This window comes from Leuciscus leuciscus (genome assembly GCF_965113295.1).
Source record: "Leuciscus leuciscus genome assembly, chromosome: 8".
Taxonomy (NCBI): Eukaryota; Metazoa; Chordata; class Actinopteri; order Cypriniformes; family Leuciscidae; genus Leuciscus; species Leuciscus leuciscus.
This window is the reverse complement of record NC_138732.1, coordinates 37,587,475-37,608,765: the sequence shown is the minus strand read 5'-3', so window position 1 is coordinate 37,608,765 and position 21,291 is coordinate 37,587,475. Positions and strand designations below refer to the sequence as shown.

The window sequence follows — 21,291 nt, the reverse complement described above, 5'->3', positions numbered from 1 at the left end:
TAGTCGCCAAATGCAAACTTTACATTTACTGCTCTCATAAAAATGCAATTACTTGTGTTACCCCTACATGTTACATAGCAATTAGTATATTTTAGTCAGAATGTTTGCTCTCCCTTTCTAATGAGTTCTGTCAGCTTGAAGTGCATACACACACCAGCGCTTATGTGTGTAATGTAGATTAATGCGTTTCAGCACATAGCTTTTTACGGTTATATCGTAATCTGTAAATGTTGGAAAATCCCACAACTCTGCGAGTATCTCCATTTTGCAGAAAGCGAGTCTCCGTTGAACTTCACAAACTGCGCTGGTGTGTGTATGCGCATCAAGCAGAAAATGTCATCAATGACATCAATGGAAGCGTTGTCTCATAAATGACGGAAATTTCTGTCAATGGTGGGGAAAAAGTTAACAACTGCAAAGTCACTGGCGAATGTTTTCAACTAATTTGTATGATATAATTTTCCCTTTTGTGTGTGTGTGCGTGTGTATGGAAGCTCACTTTTGCCGAACTGCATATTATTTAAAAGTTTTGTGTTTCAGGTATAGTATTGTTTGTTTATTGAGTTATACTGTTTAATGATGCTCCTTAGGCAGACTCGTGCTGTGCCTCAAATCGCTCTGCTTTAAACTAAAAGCCGGAAAGTTTTCTCATGCTGAGAGATAAGCAGATGTGTGTCTGTGATGAAATATATATTTCTACTTCACGCCTTTCTCGACAACATCTTTGAGCCGTGACTGTATTCACAATACAGCACTGCTTCTCAGACATTGTTTACATAACCAAATGTTCATCAAAGGTCACTTTCCATCAATGTCAATAAGTGGCTCATGGGGGTTCTTCAGCAAGTTTATGTAATTAGGAAAAAAAATTCAATTTCTGTGGTCTGATTGATGTGACTTGCTAAGTTGAGTCGATATTTACATCCATCAGCTTCACATTGACATCTCTTAAAACATTAAAGAAACGACATATGCTACTACTATTATATATGTGTAACATAAGGATCCACTGAAGGCAAGTATTAGAGGACCCAAGTGCAGTTTATTACAAACAAGAAACAAAAACATGGCGTGGCATGAAAAACTCAAAATCAAGACATGAACAGACTTACAAACAGTGGTCTACAGGAAACAATACTTGACAAAGATACATGGCAAACATGAGGGCTAAAAATTCACACAAGACTAATGTGGACACCTGTGAACAATGAAACAATGAACCAATGACAACATGACACATCAGACAAAAGGTGTGTTCGACATCGGCTGCGGCTGGATGTAACCGATCGGCGAGAGTAGCCGCGTGCAGGCGGGGAGGAGCTGCAAACGGAGACGTGAAGTCGGACACTTTCTGGTTCCCGTAGTGACCGCTCACGTGGTGTTCACGTACTTTACCACAGCTGAAGTGAAATAAATGTAATATTTGCCAAATAATACACAGATGTTTCAGAGACATTTTCATTCAATAGGCTACTTTATGTACTGCTTCATACAGCGTCTGTTTGAACAAGAATAAAGTTCAACATAAGCTACTATCAATGAAGTGGAGTCTATACGTTTTTTAATCAGTTTTAATTTGATAAACATGCAACGACATGAAAAGAGTGTTTACTGTTATAAAAAACTGATTTGTGAGCTTTAGATGAACTAAAGGTGTTTGAATAAACACGAAACACACGTGATCGTTGTCATGCGGTGAATCCGGCCAATCGTGGAACAGCTGTGTCGTCATCAGCCCTCCTGCAGCCCAGTGCAGCCGCTCTTGAGAAGCTGCGCTGGCTGAGTTCTCCGGCTACTCTCGAATCGCTCTCGCGGTACTTTGATGGCATACGCCACAGTCACGTGGCGTCGGCGCTGTATCAAGTGGGACAAAATTTCTAACCGGCATGCACTGCTTCAAGTCAGCCGCCGATCGGTCTGTGCAGAGCTGTATGAAGTCGAACAAGCCTAGCGGAACACATGGCAGGATCACATGACTTGAACAGGGGATCACATGACAGACATGAAACATGACAAAGACATGAAACGTGACAAAGACAAGACCAAATAGTGACAATTATTGACCTAGGCGGTTATTTAAAAAAAAAAAAAAAAAAAATTGTTTACATTTTTTCCTCTTATTTTTGCAGTGGCTCTCTCTACCTATGCAGAGGTATTGAGGATCTCGGACCCTGAAAAGTAAACCATCTATCCACAGCACCTTGTCCAGAAACATCGTAAGTCATAGACATTTCACATCACATTCAAAAATGCTTCTCATAAACTTTGGGTGATATTCAGTCAGATATTATCTAGAGTGAAAGAGACAGTTAGCTGGCACTTCCAGTTGGTTCTTGAACCATAGAGAGACTAATGAAATCACAGCCAGGGTTTCCTTCGGGAAACTATGGCGCAATGCCATGAGAACAACAGCATTATTAGAGCAAACGATTGTCAATACAGTGTTAACTAGTATTTCAGACAACAAAGCATATCACTGTATGTTACAACACTTTGACCGCATTAGCCCAGTAGAGTATTAGTAGACTGTCTGTTTAATATCTGCTAAGTCTTTATTGTGATGCTCCCCAACAGACTGACTATAAGTAACTTTGCAAACATGTCAACTGATTCTATAACCCGAACCCTATCCTTCCTAACAGTCTACTAATACTCTAATGAGAGTTAGTTGACATGTAGTTTCTAAGTTACTTCATGCCTAAAGTGGACTATTGAAATAGCGTGTAACCAAAAGCATTAAAGTTTTTCCTCAATTGATTTGACACATTTCTCCAAACTCAGGTCACTGCTCTCAAAACTATGAACACAGCCAACTAAACACACTCTTACCTTAGCCAAACAGTTCAACTTTACTGCATAATGAACTGGTTATAATATAACAGATATATTACAATTTTGGTTGGCTGTGTGAACTGTTGTAAGCACATGGGAGAATTGCGTACAAAATATTTTGATAAAATGTGTAATTTCAATGAAAATCTGTTTAGGACAATTACAAAGTGTCCAGATCACGGAGTTTATTGTTTTGAGAGCAGTAATCTCAGTTTGGAGAAATGTGTCGAATCGACTGAGAAAACCTGTATTAGACATGAAATCAACTTTCTGAATGGTTCCTGAAATGTAGCAATTTCAGAAGTGTAATTTTTGTCATGTTTTATAGGGCCATGTTATTGTGTTAACTAGAGGAGGAGGCATTGTACTGTCTGATAAGCCAGAGAAATTCCTCATGAGCACATTTTAAAACAAAAAGATGAGGGGAATGTTTCCGGGATGTGTAAAACTAGAGCTTTGTGAAGCAGATTTGCACAATTATTGATAATAGACTCAATTTTGCCAACATCCTGTTCTGCTGCCTCTAGATCTCTTCGTGCTTTATATTAAAATCTTCCGCTAAATCATTAAGTCTACTAAAAAGTCCACAGATCTGAGCTGTTCCACTCCACGTCCTCCTCTCTGCCCTCATTCTCTGAGTGCATCAGAAATGAGTCACGTATGTGATTGAACGCAGTACATTAGAGCTCATGAATTTAGCATGCTTTGCTATGCAGAACTGTTTAATCTGAACTTTACTGAGTGATACTCATGATCTCGTGTTATTTATAGCTCAGGTCAAACCACCAGTTGTAATGTCGATGATGTCATGGAGCATTACTGCACTGTTGGGCTTTCATTTTGCTCAAAATTAAGAACTGACAGAGTAAAGGCTTACGCTTATGGTACAATAACGTTATCTATTTCACTTGCAGAACGCAAGCTTCTGGAGGGCACACAAGTCTGAAGTCTCTAAGATGCCCTTTTAAATTCCAACCAAATTGTTTATCATCGACTTAAGAAGAAAGCTGTTTGGTACAAACAACTCCTCCACCATGTAATTTTCATGCCCTGAAGAACTTTACCTTTTCAAAGAGATTTTAGATGAATGGCATAACACTCAGAGACAGTAGTTCTTAGCACAAAAACAAATGCTGGGTACCGTGTTTTCTCACACAGACGCTGTTCCTCCAGAGACAGTATAAGGAAAAGAAAATCATAAAATCATAATGTTCTAGATTGTGCCTGTAGAATTGATTTGATTAAGGCTATTGTTTTACTTTACTATGTCCATGGTTATTACCTGGAGCCTTAAAAAAAAAAAAAAGCCAAATTCATGAGACCACTGGTGGACATTTTTTTGGTGATTCAACACTTTTCTGAAATGCCATCATGACAACCTGTTTTTGCTCTGTCACCATTCAATACTCAAAAAACAGCGCCTACATATAAATACTGTCAGAAAAGTGCTAGACAATACTAGCTTTTGCTGGAGACGCTGGCGAGCAACTTGTAGTAGGAGGCAAAGACTGTGATTTTGCCAAGTAGGACGGGTTCCTGGATCAACAATCTCTTCGTCTCTCCTGGAACAGAGAGAAATTGTATGCACGCCACTTTAGTCTTCCACATTTAGCCTCACGTACCTCAAGGACACTTCATTCTTACAGTCCAGTAACATTGCTAACTAATGTTGGCATGTATATACTATAGAGTAAAACTTTTCCCCCATTGTAGCCTGCATGGATTTCATTCCTTGCCACAATTGGGACTGAAGGATTATGGATTTTCTAGCAGAAAGGTGGGCGATAACACACACAAAATAATGTACCTTGAGATGTTTTTTTTATTTATATATATCATAAATGATACATATGACAATATAGTAATTTTGTATGTAAAGCTGCTTTGAAATTATGTGTATAGTGAAAAGCGCTGTATAAACCTGAAACATTCAACTTGGTGAAATCACAGTAAGCCATACAGACAGAGACTGTCAATGCGTCTCATTTCTAAAGCTTCGACCTCCGGAGGACACAGCCTTGAAATGAGACACAGCTTGTGTCTGCCATGTAACCTAGTGATGGTCCATTGAGAGTTTACTACATAGACACTACAGTACATTCAGAGACGTTGAAGCATCACTCCACAAACTCCATCAAAGTCTATTGTTGCCCAGAGAGAGAGAGAGAGAGAGAGAGAGCGAGAGAGTTTAAATGATCTAGTGGTTTATTCCCCAAAGACATTTCATCCAACCTTCCTGAGAGAGTGCGAGTGCTTGGGTTGATATTTGAGGTGAGGCACATGTTCTCCCCTGGGTTTTGCTTGCTGATCCATAGAACATATTGCTGGTTCATTCAGACATAGGCATACAGTCGTATGAAGAGCTACTGTATCAAGATTGCCATTGTTTAAAACAATAAGCAGACATTAGACATGAGAGGAATTAATGTTGTTAACCTCTGGACAATTTTGCATTTGTTTGTTTTATAAAATCGACATCCAATATATTTTGGCAAGATACAAGAACTTGTAAGAAGTGATTATGGTGAAATATCCTGTCGCACAGATATATAAAATATATTAGATCTTGTTTTTGTTTGTGTTTTGCATCTGATTTGGGCCAGTTTCAGACTCTAAAGGCCCTGTGCAAAGTTGGCGTTCGAGGCCCTATGCAAATGTGGGGGGGTTTGCTGTAGTAACAAACGCAACTTACACACGTATCTGATCGACAGAGAAATTGTGGGTAAACTTTATGATTCAACTGAATGATGCACATAAATGCACATCCTTAAACATCAAATATTTCAAGTCAACTGAAGATGTTGAAGATTGTTGAAAACCAGCTTGAATTTCCTCACAATGATTTGGCACCAGAAGTCATGTTATGTTATTTTTGTTTTTATGTACTTTTAACTTTTATAATATGTTATAATATTATAATGAACTAACTGAGTGAATAGCCACAAACAGTCACTATGCAAGCATTTTTTTCCAGAGGGCCTTATATAACACGATCTCTGGTTTCATCTCTCTGCATTTTGGTACAATAAATGACTCTTTTCATGACTGCCGCCACATGACCAACCATCCATTTTCATAAAATTGTTTGGTACCACATTATTCCAAATTTAGATCCTCAAGATGCATACCTCAATGCATTTCCCTCTATCTGAATAATAAGTTGACCTGTTGTCTGTCTGTGAATGTCATTATATGAATAACATCTACGCCAGCCTGTCAGTGCGAGGCCACAGGAACAGACTCTAGAAAGCAAACCATGTTTTTGTATGTCAATGAGCTGTCAGCCAGACAGCGAGACAGGTCAGAATCACAGCAGACAGCCTGCCCTCCCTGGGCAAGAGATCGACAGAGAGAGAGAGAGAGAGAGAGAGAGAGAGAGAGGTGGGGGAAACATGTCTGACCACAACGCTTTGCTGCCTCTTTATGAGCTCAAGAGTGTGTTCTTTAAACCATTCACTCACACTTATGTTGTTGTACATCATACTCGTAATAAGCCTTCTAAGTCTCCATCTCTAGATTGGATGATGATTGAAACATAAATAGCCACAACATAAATAATGAATTCATTATCATGTATGGGTGAAACACAGTAATTAGTCTAGTTAGGCAAATCATCCACTGTGACAGATACATCTCATTAGCTTCTCGGGCGTTAGCGCACAGTCTCAGCGGATGACACCTCAGACAATGTTTCTGAAGACAGACATTTGAAGAAATCCAAATGAGCTCGTGCCAGCCTGTGATTGCCTGTCAAGAGTGACTTAAAGGGTTCACCCCAAAATGAAAATTCTGTCATTAATAACTTACCCTCATGTCATTCCAAACCCGCAATCCCTTCATCTTCGGAACACAAATGAAGATCTTTTTAATTAAATCGGAGAGATTCTCCGCTTCTCAAATACACAGAACCTTAACCATTATATATGTTATATTTATTCAGTAAAGAAAAGGCTGTACATATTCAAACAACAAGTTCTTTATTAAACCTTGCAAAAATGTTCTTGGAGCACCTTTAATCAGTGCATTTTAAATTCTAAATTTGGCCACCTCTGAAATGGTTCAAACCATAGATAGGCTATTACCTGAGAAATTCAAGTAAATACCCAAGAAATCTGCGCTCATTTAAAATAAAAAATTCGCTAGTTTCAGCCCGACGCAGTTATCATTTTCACGTCCTGTGCCACGTTGTTAAAATAGCAAATGCATTTGCACCCATCTATTCGCTCATGGGCTGCTGGTCTGAAAACGAGGTGTGTTCAGGGGCATTGATGGCGCGTTGCTATTTTTGAGGAAACTGAAACCTGATCTAAAGTCAATGGCACAATATATATATATTTTTTTATTTAAAGAGCGCAATATTATTCAATGGCGCAATAATTATTATTATTTTTTATTAAATTATTTATTTATTTAAAAAAAAAATTTTTTTTTAATAATTGTTATTTATTTATAGGCGGGTCCACAACGCGCGCACATTCTGCTTATTACACACACAGCAGCACACAAACATGCCAAATATAAAAAAATAAATGTATTACAATGTAAAATATGCTTTAACCTCGCGCACGAGCAGATCCGTTTCCTCGCTAGAGAAGCGTTCAGTTTTCCGCTTGCAAATTCCATCATGTAAATAGCGAATCCGACATGGTGCGAGCGCAACTGGCTTTCAAATGGAATGGGAGATGAGACTCTGATTGGTTTATTGCAAACTAATAAATTGTTATATTCTTGAAAGGGGTTATGTTTGGGGATAGGGTTGAGGAATCGAAAATATATCTATAAAATGATTAAAAAAAAAGTTAACTATACAAATACATTTTTGATACTAAGGATTTGTAAATATTTCATGTTTCCATAGCTGTGAATACTTAATAATGTTTTTATTATATATATTTTTATTATTATGGTCAGTACGTCCATATTGGGTAACACTTTATTTCGATAGTCCACTTTAAACATTCTACTAATTATAAGTAACTTTGCAACTACACGTCATCAACTAACTGTCATTAGATTATTAGTAGACTGTCTGCTTAATATCTGCTAACACTTTTTGTTGCTTCCCCAACAGATATTCTACTGACTATAAGTAACATGGCAACTACAAGTCAACTCATTCTCCTAACCCGAACCCTAACCTTACAGTCTTCTGACAGTCTACTACAGTCTACTAATACTCTAATGTACAACGACAATTTTAAGATCTGTCCAGGGACAACGGATGAAAAATTGCCTTTTGGCTAATTCTGGTGCATTTGCAGCAATGCTAATTAATGTACACTGTCCCTGTCAAATAAATAAATAAATAAATAAATAAAAATCGAAATAAATAAATGAGAGTTAGTTGACATGTAGTTGCAAAGTTACTTATGTTAGTTAACCAAAGTTAGTAGAATGTCTAAAGTGGACTATCGAAATAAAGTGGAACCCCATATTGTACATTTCAGCATCTATCCAAACATACAGAAAATGCAAATGTTACGTACAAATACCTACACAAACAGCGAGACCAGGCTGCACAGGCTACAATACTGTGGCTCAACCAAATATTTATTAACTTTAATAAATTAAAATTGCATGTCAGTACAGATACTGTTTGTCAGTAGATGTAAATCAGTAACAGTGGCATGTTCGGATCCATTTTATTTTGTGATTTGGAGAGTGTTGGGATGAGAAATCGAGACATGGAGTGTGGAGGTCAGCATCTAGTTTTTGACAACTGGCAAAGGAAGGATTTAGTGTGAAATAACTTCAGATATCAGGAACAAGATAAGACAGCAGTCAAATTTAATATGGTGGGGAAGAGAAAGGTACACTGTAGGAAATGACTGAATCATTTCCCCCCTATTTAACCAGATCTACTTCCACACAATGTCATTTTCTGAACATTAAGACATGCCAGCAATTAAATCAATGCGTCACAGGACCTTGATCATATTCCACATGTTAATTATAATCTCAGGAGTGTCCCCTATCTCCTTGCAATACTCTCCTTTCAGTTTTTAAACTAAATCTACGAACCACTTGCTGTGGTTTGATAAAGATGGCAGCGTGCAGGCCGCAGACTTCCGGGAGATCCTTTGCCTGCTGAGCAACCACTTTTCACAATCTCCTGATTGATAAAATCAAGCTATGCTCTACTTCTGCGTTTAATATCCTGTTTCATTTGGAAGCGCATCTCATTATGGAGGTAAAATAGGTTCGGAATAGTGTGTTACATTACATAAGAGAAAAGCAAGTGGGGAAAAAACTGCCATTGTATGGAAAAGGCTGTGAAGATTCTCTTTGTAAAGCTTTTCTCCTTTTGTATTTCACTGAAAAATAACAGCGTATGTGTTTAGAACAATATGAAGGTGAGTAAATAATGATTTCTAGGTGTAACTATTCCTTTAATATTGGTAGCCCTTGAAATGAAACATTCCAATCTAAATGTATTATTAGTTCACAAGCCTCAGCGTTTAGAACTAGCATGATTAAGACAGCTGAAACCCCTTCGACCTTTCTGCATCATCGAAGGAGGGAAACGGGTAGGAGTTCACAAAACTAAATATTCCAGGGGCACGTAGGTCAAAGCGAGGTCCTTTAAAATTCTTCCGAATTACCATTTTAATGTCAAAGTCTTCCTGAGAAAGCAGTGCATAAACAGAAATGCCAATTGCATTTGTGTATGTGTACTTGTAATGTTCACCGTCTATGAGAACGAGTGACATTGAGATGGAGGTATTCACTGAAGCATGAAATAAGCTTTTCAGGAGAACAGTGCAGGGTTGAGAGGGTGGGGGTGGGAGTGTGGGGTGATCGCTCATGTTATTTCTTAATTAACAACTTGCTGTTCTTAAGCCAAGCTCATAAAATGTGTTCCATTCATCCTTTCTGGCCAGTCTGCTGCTAATTTCTGCAGATATTAAATTCGATCAGAAATGCTGAGCATCTGGAAAAGAAGCTTTAAAAATATAATTTGCTGTACACTCAACATTGTGTATGCAGTTAAAATTGATTTAAATACAGGCTTTCTATATCCGTAGTCTTTCAAATTAAGGATGGATTTACCAATGTGCCAATGCAATGATGCCAGTGAGAATAATTTGTTTTGTCTTTATACAATCAAACCCAGACAATCCTGTTGGTTATTAGGGCCCAAGCACTGAAAGTGTGCTCTGCAGTGCCCCCTTGAGGGCAGCAAATAAACTTTTACTTATTACTCAGTTCTCATTTACCCCTTTTCCACCAAGGCAGAGCTGGTGCTGGTTCGGTGCCAGAGCCTAGTTTGAAATCGGTTCTTTGTTTTTCGACCGCCAAAGCACCAGCTCCGAACCAGTAAAACTGGTTCTTAAGTAGCACCAAGTCATTGCAGGGTCTAGAACGGAGCCAAGTAAGAACCGCTTGCGTCAGAGGCTGGGTGTGGAGTTACCGTGGCCAACAAGACTGTAGAGAAACTTGTGACCGCCATTTTTAAATAGCAGCTAGTCGAGCTAATAGCAGCTTGACTATAATATCCGTCTATGTAAGTTACGGCGAGCTGCACGAACGCGTTGGATTCGCCGTGTTTGGATGCCGATTTATTTTCGCAAACCCATGAGCATCCATAGTAACGCAACGTCTATTATTGTTGATGCCTTGTTCGAGATGCATCGGAGCAGCGTGGACCGATCAGAGCTGCGGGAGTGTTTGGAGATCATACGACTCCTTGTGCTTTTTGATCGCTTTCGCAGTGCTTTGATTTCATGTGCTGATCGTTCTGCGAGAAGCCGATGCATCTCGAACAAGTCTGGTGTGTTTGTGTTAGGCGCTGCCGCACTAGCGTTGCTGGGCAACATGATACGTATGCAGTGACGTAAGATATAGCTCTGTTGTGGCTCTCTGGCCGGTGGAAACGCAAACCGGTTCTTAGTAAGCTCGTCAGTTGAACCAACTCCGAACTGGCAATAGCTCTAGCTATAGCTATAGCTACCAGCACCCGGTTCTTGTTGGTGGAAAAGGGGTAATTGAGTATAACAACTTTTGCACAGACTCATTTCCCAACAGGAAGTCTGTATTTTGGATTTTGTGAAATATTTGTGCCTGCAATGAAATTTAAATACTCTACTGATCATTAATAAAATTGGCCAATCGCGATGCCAAGACATTGAAGATGCTAAATTGCGAACAGATTTTTGATATCTCGAAAGGTTTGTATCAAACTGTTGTTGTATATTTGGTCATGTGGGCTGATCTCATGGATGTGGCCAGTGTGATTCATGGTCATAGCGCTACCAGCTGGCAGCAGGAAGTGTGGCACATACAAATTACTTTGACAGTCCTCTTATGTTTACCCACTTAGAGTGTTTTCATGCTTGTAGTTCGGTTCGCTTGGTTCATTTGGTCCAGACCGCTTAGCGTTCGCATTTTAACACCGAACCTAAAGATACCAAACCTAAAGACACAGGGATATGTTCACAACCTGGTTGGTCGGCTTTTATTACGTGTGCATAATAAAAGCTGTCCAACCAGGTAGTGAACATATACATATTTAACGACGGAACTTACCGAACATCCAATACAATGCTGTGTGCTGGGCTAAATGTGCTCGTTGTATGTGCGTAGCCTAAAAATTATGCTATTTTGACCAGCTGAGAATTCGTGAAGAGTTTATAAAATGTGTAAAGGAGTCAAAACAGCGGCAGGAATCCCTCCGTCACACACATAAAACAAAGATCTCATGTCCCGTTTTTGGTTCGTTTACAGGTCTTTGGTCCCAGTTGCGTTCATATTTCATTTGAAGCGTACCAGAATTCGTTTTGAAGCGGACCAGTACCCATCTTTTCAGCGGTCTCAGTCCGCTTGTTTGGTTCAGATGGCAGCGTTTACACTTATTTAAATGTGCCACACTAATAGAACAATCACACCAGTTTGTTTTATTCCAACCAAACATGCCAAGTGTGAATACACCCTTAAATGCATATTTCCCACCATGCACTCTTTTCCTAAAGCTGCTGGCACCAGTACTTGGGCCTGTCATCGCTGCTTGCAGCTATATTTTGGTTCACCTCTAGAGGTGAGGATACTTTTTCATGCATTCAAATGGCTGCTTGCACAATCAGAATTGAGCATTTCTGAGCTTCCTAGTCTTTAGTTTTACAGTTTCAAATTTGCATACAAACATGAACCTTGGCCATAGCTCTTTGTTAGATAGAAAATTGCTTTTATATATGGTGTAGTAATCCAATGGGATCTCATTGCCATTCTTACATAGTGTACATGCATTTTGAACAGTTGGGCACATACGTACAACTTTTACGTATGTACATTCAGAATCCTTTGACCTCATGCAATTGCTGAAACTAGTCCAGTAACTCAATAACTTAATAAACGCACATTAACACACCATAAAAACGACAATGTATGTCACATCATTTGTATGTCACATCATTTGTATGTCACAAATTAATTTGTTAACTTAACAAATTAAGTTAAAATTGCTTTAACTGTTGTGTATGTCTCTAAAGTTTGCATTAATATTGTATGTATCAAATGTCTTTCCAAACTTATGAAAGCGTATGTGAACTAGTCCCTGCAAATATAAAAGATATATTGATCATGCAAACATAATGTTATCGCAAATCTATTCTTAATAAACGGCAAATTTGTGCAAATTTTAAGACAAAGACTTAAGAATATAGCTGATAACTTCCTCTGAGAATTCCCATAATGCTCACTTAACCCATCTTCTGCTATTTAAAGGTCCTGTCTGACTGTTGTAGTCTGCGTCTTTGAGCTCCAGCAGAGTGTTGAGTTTTAGTGAGGCGGGGCGGACAAATGAAGGGGAGGTGAAGTCGAGAGTAACAGGAGCTTCGCTGATAAACATAATTTACACTCTCCACAACCAAAGACGTTAATTATCTTCACAGTCACTGACTAATGAACAACTCATGGAGACAGAGATAGGAGAGTTGAGACAACAGAATCAAAGACAGTAATATAACCTTCCTAAACAATATCATATCCATATCCTTAAAGGGACAGTTCAAATAAAAATGAAAATTCTGTCATCCTTTACTCACCCTCAAGTCATTACAAACCTGTTGCTTTTATTTTTATGTGTTCTGCAGAACACAAAATAAGATATTTGTAAGAATGTTAACTTCTAACATTTATTTGTCACAGTTATGTTCAGTTTTAATTTTACCGACTCTTAGTTTGCATTCATTAATTACTGTTGTCCTTTGTTCCTAGTTCCCGCCAGTATTTACTTGTCATGGTTATTTTGATTATTGAGTTATTCTGTTCAGCTGTGGTTGTGTGCACCTTATTATCTTTGGAATACAAGTTCATGTGGTTTCCCTTTGAGTTGTCCAGTCACGTTTGCGTTTAATGTGTTTTCACAGCTCCCTGTTTGGATTAGTATTAATCTTTGTGTTGGCTCTTTATTCATCTGAGTCCTCATCTGTCTGCTACAAATGCCCATAACATTATTGAAGCATTTCTCAAAATATATTGTTCCACAGAAGAAAGTCATAGAGGTTTGGAACAACATGAGGGTAAGTAAATCAAAGTAATTTTGTACTTAATACAGTAATACAGCCCCTCAATACAGTGAAGTCGTCCTGCACCCTTGGCAGAGACACGGCCCCAGAGCATAATGTTTCCACCTCCGTGTTTGACTAGGGATGGTGTTCTTAGGGTCACAGTCAGCATTTCTCTCCCTCCAAACACGACGAGTTGAGTTGATGCCAAAGAGCTCAATTTTGGTCTCATCTGACCACAGCATTTCCTCCCAAGCCTTCTCTGAATCATTAGATGTTCATTGGCAAACTTCAGACGGGTCTGTACATGTGTCTTCTTGAGCAGGGGGACCTTTCAGGCGCTGCAGGATTTTAATCCATAGAGTGTTACCAATTGTTTGCTTAGTGACTGTGGTCCCAACTGCCTTGAGACCATTAACAAGCTCCTCCCGTGTAGTTCTGGGCTGATCCCTCACCTTTCTCATGATCATCCTTACCCCATGAGGCCAGATCTTGCATGGAGCTCCAGACCGAGGGCGATTGATGGTTATTTTGTATTTTCTCCATTTCCGAATAATGGCACCAACAGTTGTCTCCTTCTCTCCAAGCTTCTTGCTGATGGTCCTGTACCCCATTCCAGCCTTGTGCAGGTCTCCAAACTGGTCCCTGACATTTGACAGCTCTTTGGTCTTACCCATGGTGGTGGAGAGGTTGGAATGGAAGATACAGATTCTGTGGACAGGTTTCTTTAATACACATTACGAGCTGAAATTAGGAGTAATTTCTTAAAGTGACAGGACATGTGTTTCACATGGGCACATAACCAATCTGTGAGAGGCAGAATTGTTGCTGGTTGGTTGGGGATCAAATCCTTATTTCACTCACTGAAAAGCAAATCAATTTATAACCTTTATATAATGTTTTTTTTGTGGATTTTTTGGTTGACATTCTGTCTCTATCTGTTAAAATAAATGAAGGGTCTATAATTTTTATGGTAGGTTTATTTGTAAGTGGGCAAATTTACAAAATCATCAGGGGATCAAATAATTATTTTCTCCACTGTATGTGTCATAAATGCTGTCATTTTTTTTTTTTATCACACCATTCCCATGTAAGCTCAAAATACCTTGCACCATATTCTCTTATAGACCTTTTCTAGCATCATTTCAATCATGTTGAATAGAATAATTGATTTTGTGCCACTTGTGTTAAATTCTGACAATCAATGCTAAAACGTGCAGTGTACCTTTAAGATTGATTAAGAATGAGTCATTCACATAGCAGCATTTGCTATACACACTTACCGGTAGTTAATGCATAAGCATTTCAACCTTATGTGGAATACCTTTTACATTGAATTGATGGTAATGAAGTGAATATTTCATCATGTTAAGGACCATTTAAATAAGGTATACCACCATCTGACCTTTAAAACATAGATCTCTCTTTTTAATTTATTTTTTATTTTTATGAAATACAAATGATGAACTTAAAAAAATTACTCTACATTTAGAAACTTGTATATGTAAATAAGCCCTGGAACTCCAAAAAAAAAAAGCTCAGGGCTTGTGTAATCAAGTCCATGCAGTTTCTTATTCAAAACTAAGGTGGCACGAAAAAGTTTGTGGACCCTTTAAAAATATCTGTATTTCTGTATAAATTACTCATAGAATGTGTTCTGATCTTGATTTAAATTACAAACAAACAATTGTAGATCCTCCTTTAGCAGAAAAACTTAAACATTTTATGTGGCTGCGTATAAGACTTTTGACCAATTTTAGACCCTCTCTCCCCACAAATCTGTTTCATTTTATCATTATTTGAGGGTTGTTTTGATGGTACATTCCTCTTTGGGTTATGCCACACTACAGTATCTGAATTGGGCTAAGGTCAAGACTGAAGAAAACACACATTTTCTTCATTTTCAGACAGTCTTTAGTTTATTTACATTAATTGTGTTACGGTTTCTTGTCACCAGCCTTTCTAAAGCAAGCCACGTACTGCAGTCCTAATATTTTCCTGTAAAATGTCTTGATACACTTTTGTTGTATCAATTGTTCCTTCAATGATTATCCAGTCCAACGCTGCATTAAACCGTGATGCATTAAACCACCCTGTAAAATTGAGATGAGGTTTTTGTGTTGGTGTGCAGTCACTTTTTCCTCAACACTAATTTCTAAACTTAGTTTAAAGCGTTTTCGCCAAAACGTTTATTTATTTTTTATTTTTTTTATAAATAAATAAATAAATCTCAACAGTGGTTTCCTAATTGTTCTTTCATGAACACCACTCTGTTTCCGTGTTTTTCTGATAGTAGACACATGAACAAAGACTTCTACAATTTGTAGAGTTTTCTGGAGGTCTTTTGATGTCATCCTTGGGTTATTTCTCATCTCTTTCAGGATTGTGGAGTTAGAGTGGTCTCTGCAGGCTGTCCGCTCATAGGGAGAGTAGCAACAGTCCAGCATTGTCTGCATTTGTAGACAGTGTATTTTACTGTATATTCAAGAATATCCAGATCTTTAGCAATGCTTTCATAGCCTTTTCACGTCGTTCTTTGATCGCTTATATATTTTAATCACAGTTTAAATAAGATTATTTTCATCCCTGATGTTTTAATCACTGGCTTGATTTACTGATGCATTAACAGTATTGAACGATTTTGAGAGAAGACAGAAGACAGTCTGTCTGAACTTGATTACACATCAGAAATCACAGATCAGGCATTGGAATAAACATGGTTACTTACATGATTGTGGCGTTGCTGGCAGATCCATACCGTAAAAGTCTGTTTGCAAAGCCTGCATTGAAACTACGACTGAATTACCAAATAATCCACAGTGAGATGTACTGAATACTAACAATGCACTGCTGAGACATTCACATTGTTGAGAAGAAAAAAAAACAAACAAAAAAACACTTTCCTAGCATTAGGAGGAAATGGTATTGATCCTGTGTCGATCTTTTCTCGTTCTCATGTCACTATTCAATAACGCTCCAGTGGGCGGGGCCAAAGACGTGGTGATGTAGACGTAGGCGTTGATATTCTTCTGTAAAGGCGGTCTTTCGCTGCCCTGTGACGTTACAAGTCTCCACTTTTGAGATCCTGTCGTTTTCTGGCCTTGGTTTCAATAAAAGCAGTTTTTGGAATAAGGAAGTTTTGAGTTTTGAAACTTACAGGGTATTTTTTATAGAATAACAAATTCTTAACTGTCAAAAGATCAAGGAAAATGTTAATTCTCAGTTCATGACCCCTTTAATGCCACTGAAAATTAGGTGTTTGTGTGATATTAGTTTAGTCAAATTGCAGTTGTTTATAATTGTGACTTAGTTGAAGATCAGAATGCATTGTCATTAATTACTGTCACTGATAACTCAGACCTAGTCATCATAATAAACGTGTGAAAAGTGTCACTTTAGAAGTAGTAACAGAAGCTTGGAGAAGCGAATATATCTGGTAGCAGGTTACAGTTGACAACAAGACCTATCTTACAGATTTTAACAAGTTGGAAGACCTACAATATGTCACTTTTCTATACAGTAGGGTACAACAGGGCTAAAGGCACCCTGGGTGTATGTTAACTTCCTTGTGTTCGAGTGTGCCTGTAGCTCTGTTGTACCCTACCCCTTTTCTGTACAATGCAGTTCAAATGTCTGTTCTGCACCACCAACACTATACTTCCACCCTGTAACTGGTTTCAAAAGTTCACTGTCACAGCTTCCTGTGATCTCTACCCTGTTTATAACACATGAGTGTTCTTACATCTGCAGGTGGTTTGAGCCAGTCCTGTAGAGGGAGGAAAATAGAAAGCACAACAGTTACCTGAGATACTCAAATGAAGATAACAACAAGCTTTGACACATTGCCCTGTGGCCTCACAAACTTCGACTTGGCAGTAATGTAGTCAGTGGTACTGGAAACTGTCAAAGTCCATCACCCTAAGCCTATTAAGTAAGCCAGTAGAAAAGTAATAGTATCCCGACAGTGGAGCAAGTCTTTGTCAGTTGGTAGGTGGCTTTGTGGGGCATGTACATCAACATCCAAACTTATAACTGCCTATCACCAGACCAGACAAGTGTATCGGAGCGTGTTTGGAACTAAAATCTGCAAAATGGTGACACTCCAGGAACAAAGGTTGACCCCTTTTATAAAGTATTCTGTTTTTAAAAGGAGACAAGTTCCGGAACTTGATGTACAGAGGGGAGCAATGGTTCACAAGAGTTTTCCCACAGGACCGAAGGTGCTGGTCCCATTATGGCTGGTCAGGTTGTGGGTTTAACAGACTTTATGTTGGACCATGCATGTTCTCTTCTAGGTCTGACATTTGAATCTTTCCTGGACTGGAATATAAACTGGGGACCTTGATTTGACAGTACAGAGACAAACAGATCACATTCAGCAGCAGTGGTTCAGCTATGCCTTGTGTTGACAGGAGTTTGTCACTCAAGAGACATGAACTTGAAATAAAAAAGGCAGTTTGGAGCCTGGAGTGTCAGAACTGGAGTTGATGTAAAATGTGATTCACCTAGGAAGTCTTGGGTATCCAGTTGAACTGCTGAGAGGTTTATTTTAATAAACACGGGGAAAGGAATGGTGGTGGTGATACTGATGTTGAAATCTGAAATAGAGGCTAGTCTCTGATCGTAATCCTCAGGTTACAATGGAATACATGTCATTTGATATTAATTGCAATTAAAGTATCTTTAATTTGAAATTCTTAAAAGACCTTTTTGACTCTTAAAAAGATAACCGAGGTAGACAAATCTCAACACACACGACTGATGAAAGCTTAGAATAGGGGTTCATTGACCAGACCAAAAGGCATCACAGTGCCACTTCTTTAAACTGTGCAATATCTACAGTACCCACTCTACTTCCATAAAAGACATGGGCCACATTCACCACATCTACATTCATACTTAAGCTTGTGAGATGGTTCACCAGCTGGTAGAACTTGCTTCACATGATAATCCTATGACTTGCATTGATTTTATCTTCATAGCCACCGTCGTAGTTGTTGAATCCAACCCAACACAAATCTTTGTGCAAATGGCTGATCTGTATTACAACTGAGAACATCTCTGGGCAGTAAGGCTTGAGGAGGGTTATAGCCAACTAGCAAATCTACTTCACAGTAAAGTTCAGAAGACATTTCATCTGCCAGGTGTTCTAGATGAGGCCAGTTCTTTGCGATTTCACAAGTGGGTATATGAGATCTATTGACAGGTATGTAGTCTCTAGTATAGGTTGGTTGTAAGTTTGATTTTCACTTTAGACTTAATGCCTCTTATTTGTAGCCGTTCACTTTGTGACTGATTAATTGAAGTATGAGTGCTGTTCTTTCCTTGAACTACTGTTTGAAGTCATAAGCTTGGACTCTTGTATTTTTTCTCTGATTTAGCTGTTCTGTCTGCAGATCCTTGATTGGTTCTACCTCCTTGTCATGGGCATTTATTTTCACGATCTTGATGTAGGCACGTTGGGTGATGCTTTTCACATTTCTCACACACACTCCTAGAGGTGCAGCTTTTGGAGTTATGAACAGTCTTAAGACATGGTTGATTCAATACTGCTCAGGAAATTTACAAATTGACAGAGGTTTTTGTTAGCAATATTGTGCCATGACTGTATTTTGTCGCGATTATGACTTGCCTCAAGTATGTCATCAAGTATGTTCCAGGCAGCCATTTCTAACCAGGAAATATCCTTCAATAGCTCTTTTGGCCAAACCACTTACATACTTGTGTAGAAAGAATAGTTTTTCTTGGGCTGGCAAGTTCTTGTGATCAATTAACGTCTGGAATGACAGCTTCCAGTCATTATACTTCAGAGGGTCTCCTGAGAAAACAGCAGGTTCTGGAATTGGAATCCTATGGGCTGTAATCGCTTCAGCAAATGCCTTCACAAGTTAATTAGAAGCTTCATTGGAAGTAGCAAACATAGCTGATTGAGAGATATGAGCTTGGGTGATTGGAAACTTTTTGCATTAGGGTCTGCATTGTTATCTTCTTTAGTGGTCAGTACTGTATTTTCACTTTTGCCTGACATGTTAATTCCATGTTACACTATAATGTGATCTAAAGTGCTAGGGTAAGTAACGAGGAGAACAAGAGCGTTGGTTTAAAGGAGCAGTGGCTTGAGTGAGCATAAAGGGAGAAATATAAATGTTTGGTTGAGAGACAAAACATTCTTGTTTTTGTTGAAGGGGAGGGGCAGAATGCTGTTTTCCCTCATCACCTTTGATGCTTTGTGCCTTTTAGTTCCTCCAGTCGTTCCACTTCCTTTTTCTTGCATTCTCCGCTTCCATTTCCTTTTCTTGAGCTTCTCTCTCGGCTGTTAACCTTTCATCCTCTGCCTCAAGTTTCCTAATGTCCTCTCATATTGATGTTGTGTTTTCTTTATTTTAAGCATCTCTTGTGTAGCCAGTACTTCAGCCGCTGCTTCTTGTCTTTTCTGCAGAGAATCATGGGAAGATTGACTGGATGTCTTAAAAGTTGACCTTGACTTACTGTCGCTGAGATGATGCTGGACACGGTGGCTTCAAACACTGAGTCTGTCCTCAGGATCTCCATTTAGAAACCGTTGAGCCTTTTTTAATTTGCAGTGCTAGTAACATCATGGCAAGTGTAATTTTTCCTTTGGATTTTAGGTTCAAGGCTTGTGATGCTTCTGATATAACCATAAATATGGTTGACCTCAGACTGAGTGACATTAATGGTGCTCACAACCCCAAAAAATCAATTCTGCATCATTGTTCTTAATGGCTCTTTTCAAACCATTGATGTGATATTTCCATCTTTTTTACTTCTGCTCAAAGCTTCTTTTCAGATAATTTTGTCTAGCATCTTGCAGTATTTCACCTTTTTAGGGAGCTGTGTATTATCTGCGCCCACCTGAGGTTGTTGAGCCACTTCAATTTGCTCAGCTATATCAGCCTGCTGTGGTGGGATGACCGGCTCTGCATTGTCAATTTCTTGTACAGTATGGTCTGCATTGTTATCTTCTTTAGTGGACAGTTCTGTATTCTGTGTTACACTATAATGTGATATTCAAAAGGGCAATCAAAAGGGCAATCTAAAGTACTAAATTAACTAAGCGTCTATTTCACACTCGCCTAGAGTTGAAGAATGTTCAACTTTGGGTAAAACGCATGGCTCATCACTTTTTACCCAGCCATCCAATCACAGTGGTGGAGGGGTGGGACAAATACCATACCAACCAACCGTCGCATTCTGCTTGTACACCGCCAACAATACTTTGTATTGCAAATACTTTGTATTGTTTCTATATAAAAATGTCGATACAATGTAGAAACAAACTATCTGTGAAATGAGATGCTAGTAACACTTCCGCGGATATTCTGTATCATAGCAGGCAAAGCGTCTCAACAAAAAAAAAAAAAAACGCTGCACTGCCAAAACGCCTTCAAGCGCTAACATCTAGGCATTTTCAGCAGAGTGCCTTGCGTTTTCAGCTGGCTAAAAACACTATGGTGGACACGCAGCCTTATGTGATCCTAGCATGTCAATTTTAATAAATTATATATTTTAATAAATTATATATATATATATATATATATATATATATATATATATATATATATATATATATATATATATATATATATATATTGTCACGGGGTGAAGAATCACTCGACAAGGCAGGCTTAGTGAAAAGGCCCCGGAGGGTGGATTTTATTTACAGTGCAAAAATAAAGGTGAAGGAAGACGGTGATCCGGTGAGTGATGGCTGGTGCTCCAAGTGCTCTGCAGTGTTCAATCCAAACCGAAAGTGGGTGTCCAAACGTGCTCCAAAAGAGGTGGGCTGTCGGTCACTCGCTGCTTTCTGAAGGGAACAGAGAGAAAGGTTAGTCCAGCAATTCATTCAGCTCGAGACCAGAGTCTGTCTGTCTGCTCAGCGCCTGCTGCTTTTGTGGCTGTGGGCTGATGAGGTGCAGCTGTGACCGATCAGCCCGCT

General features: G+C 38.8%; 1 protein-coding gene across 1 annotated transcript in view; it reads left to right on the top strand.

The window, feature by feature from the left end:
* Positions 1-21,291, top strand: part of frmpd3 (FERM and PDZ domain containing 3) — a 153,967-nt gene that overhangs the window by 78,511 nt on the left and 54,165 nt on the right. Inside the window, exon 2 of the mRNA XM_082178257.1 lies at positions 2,130-2,216. The gene's annotated coding sequence lies outside the window, so the exon portion shown is untranslated. The remainder of the gene's footprint in view (positions 1-2,129; positions 2,217-21,291) is intronic.